Consider the following 3,435-nt stretch of genomic DNA (forward strand, 5'->3'; position numbering starts at 1 on the left):
TCCAAAGAGCCGCTGGTGAGCTCGAACCACCGCACTTGCGGTTCAAACAACTTTACAGTCTGACGCATTAGCCCACAGTGTCACACCAGGACTAATTATTCTTCTAAAATAAATAAAAGTAGGCCTGGTGGCACAGTGTCTTAAACATTGGCTGTTAATCAAAAGTTCAGTGGCTCAAACCCAGCAGCCATTCCTTGGGAGAAAGATGAAACAGTCTGCTCTTATTAAGATTTACCACCTTGGACACCCTATGGAGCAGTTCGATTCAGTCTAAGAATGTCTGAGTTGGAATCCACTTGGAATCAGTGGGTGAAAAAAGTAATCATAATATTAATCAGTATTTAAAGCTGCTTCCAAGTTTCTCATGATAGTATTAATTCTCTATTCTAACCTAGTTGATACAAGATTTGATTATATATTATAATTCCTTCAAGAAAAAGCCATTTGACTGACCTTGGCATAATGAATCATGCAGCATAGTAGAGGCTGCATAGAATTCATTATGACTTCTTAGGACTCCTAGTGTGGCACTGTAGGATCAGCACTGGACTGTGAACCACAGGTCAGAGGTTCAAACCTGCCAGTTGCTCCTTGGAAACCATACACAAGTTTGTTATGTATCAGAACCAACTTGAGAGTACTTAACAATAACAAACTGTGACTGGGAGTCCTGGTATGGCACTGTCGGATAAACACTGGACTACTCTTCACAAGGCTAGTGGTTAAAACTCACCTGCTGCACTTTGGGAACCCTATACAAGTCACTATGAGTCAGAATGGACTTGAGGGGACTTTACAACAATAATATGTGGCAGGGAGTATGATAAACACTGGACTGCCAATCACAAGGTTGATGATTTGAGCCCACCAGCCTCTCTATGGAATAAAGATGAGGGTTTTTTTTCCTGCTCCAGCAAAGGTGTACTATACAGGGTCACTATGAATCAGAACTGTCTCAATGGCACTCATCAACAACAGCAATCGATAACATTGACATCCCAGCCACAGATGACTCTGATGTGGTTCTGTAGGACAGGCACTGGACAGCGAATCACAAGGTCAGTGGTTCAAACCCAGCAGCCGCTATGAATGGGAACTGATTTCCATGGCACTTAACAACAACAAATTGCTCCACAGAAGAAACATGAGGTGATATGTTTACATATCCATTACAGTCTATAAAACTCTATGGGACAGTTCTATAATATTAGGTCATTATGAGTCAAAATTGACTTCATGGCATATATATCATATTAATTTAAAGTGTTTAAGAACAAAGATAACAGTGTAAGAACTAAAGCGAGCCTGACCCAAACCATGGTTATTTTCAATCACATCATATGTATGTGAAAGTTGAACAATGAATAAGGAAGGCCATAGAATTGATGCATCTGAGTTATAGTGTTGGGGAAGAATACAAAAAGTACCATGGGCTGCCAGAAGAATGAATAAAGCGGTGTTGGAAGAATGCAACCAAAATGATCCTTAGAAGTCAGATTTCAAGACTTTGTCTCTCATACTTTGAGCATGTTATTCATAGGGACTGGTCCTTGGAGAGGCAAATCATGCTTGGTAAAGTGGAAGGTCAGTGAACAAAAGGAACACCTCAATGAGATGCAATGATTCAGTGGCAGCAGCAATGGGCTCAAACATAACAACTTTAAGTACGGTGTAGGACAGGGCAATGCTGCATTCTGTCATACATAGGGTCACTATGAGTCAGAACTGACTCAACAACACCTAACAACACTAACAAATTCATCCAGAAATCATAAATACAAGTTTAACATATATAAGGATGTGTATTTGCCTATATTGCAAGTATATCCAAGAATATGGTGTCACATACAGAGGGCAAAGTTTTGGAAACTTGTCACCAAACACCTTGAGGGAATGAGTTGCTGAGCCTGGAGGCTCAATACCATTGTCCTGGAGGACACCAATGTCAGTTGGCATAACAAAGTCCACAAAGATAATGTTTTACATCCTAATTTTGGTGAGTAGCCACGTATCTAAATGGTTCAGGAGTGGCCATTTAGAGTACAACAGTGGGTCTCTCCTTATCCAGATGAAAGACGAGTGATGAAAATTTAAGTCACAGGGAAACAATCAGTCCAGTGGATGAATGGACCAGTCAAAAGTTAGCCTTCACAACCCTGAGACCAGAAGAACTAGATGGGACTTGGTCGCCACTACAAACTGTTCTGAAAGGGATCACATTAGAAGGTCCTGGATAGAATTGGAGAAAAATGTGAAACAAAACTCAAAAATCATTGAAAAAAAAAGAGGGAGGGTAAATTCACTGGTTGTATGGATGTATGAAGACTGGTAGAGCACCCAAGACTATATATAGCAAGCACTTCAGGACTGAGCTGGGCTCACCCCTGTGGCTCAGTTTTCAGTCAAATACTAGGCAGGGCTAAAAGGTGAACAATAACACTTACTCCTTAGACTAATCAACCATTTGAAACCAAAAAGACAGCATTTACCCCAGGAAAAACCTTAGAAGAATTAGGAAAGGAGGAATGGAAACAGGAAACACAGTAAAAAAGTGTGGTAAAAGATGTTGCATTGTACGGATCACAATGAATGAGATGAAACAAAATGTGCATGGATTGCTGAAATTCACAATAAAAAGTTAAAAAATTAAATGAAACAAAAGTTGAAATACGCATTAGTCCTGCCAAGAAATATTCTGTAGTCACTTGTGAAGTATAAGGCATTGTTCAATAGCTAACCAATAAGATGAAAGGAAGAAAGAAAAAAAGACAAAAGAAAGGGAAAGAAGGACGGAGGGAGAGAGGGAAAAATATCTTCAAGGGCCCTAAGTGATTACTGCAATTGTAAGGCCAATTAAACTTTAAAGAATCCTAGTTTTGTTTTGTTTTTCCTTATATAACATCCAAAAATTGTGTACTATCTAAAAAAAAAGTTGAGAATAGATGTTTTAGGATTTAGCTCTGGTGATCTTCAGCGCATTATGAAAAAAAATATGACTGCTTTTAGTTGACTAGACAGACACGTAAATATGTGAAGAAAGTACTTGCTGAGAGAGGATTCTCCATCTAAAGTTGGAAACTTATTTTATAACTTTATATGCCTGTCAAAAGCCACACCCAAAGGTAAATTAAAGCAGGATGAAGAGGTGACCCAGAACTCACACTGACTTTCATTGCCTGGTCTGATTTAAAGTTGAAGTCTTCCATTATGCAATACAAGAATAATTCGTTGAAATACAAGTGAAAGGGCAGAATGGAGGTGATGTCATCCCAGAATAAATGCAGCTTTGTGTCAGGCTGATTGTATTTGGAGGGCAGAGAAGAACTAGACACCAGCTTAGTCCTCCACAAATTGACACTTGTAACTGGTGTTTAGAGTGAAGAGTTCAGGAGGGTGAGTGAGTTTGCTGTACTTCAGTTATTTCATAGTCAAACC

The sequence above is a fragment of the Chrysochloris asiatica genome, unplaced genomic scaffold (genome assembly GCF_000296735.1).
Source record: "Chrysochloris asiatica unplaced genomic scaffold, ChrAsi1.0 scaffold00082, whole genome shotgun sequence".
Lineage (NCBI taxonomy): Eukaryota > Metazoa > Chordata > Mammalia > Afrosoricida > Chrysochloridae > Chrysochloris > Chrysochloris asiatica.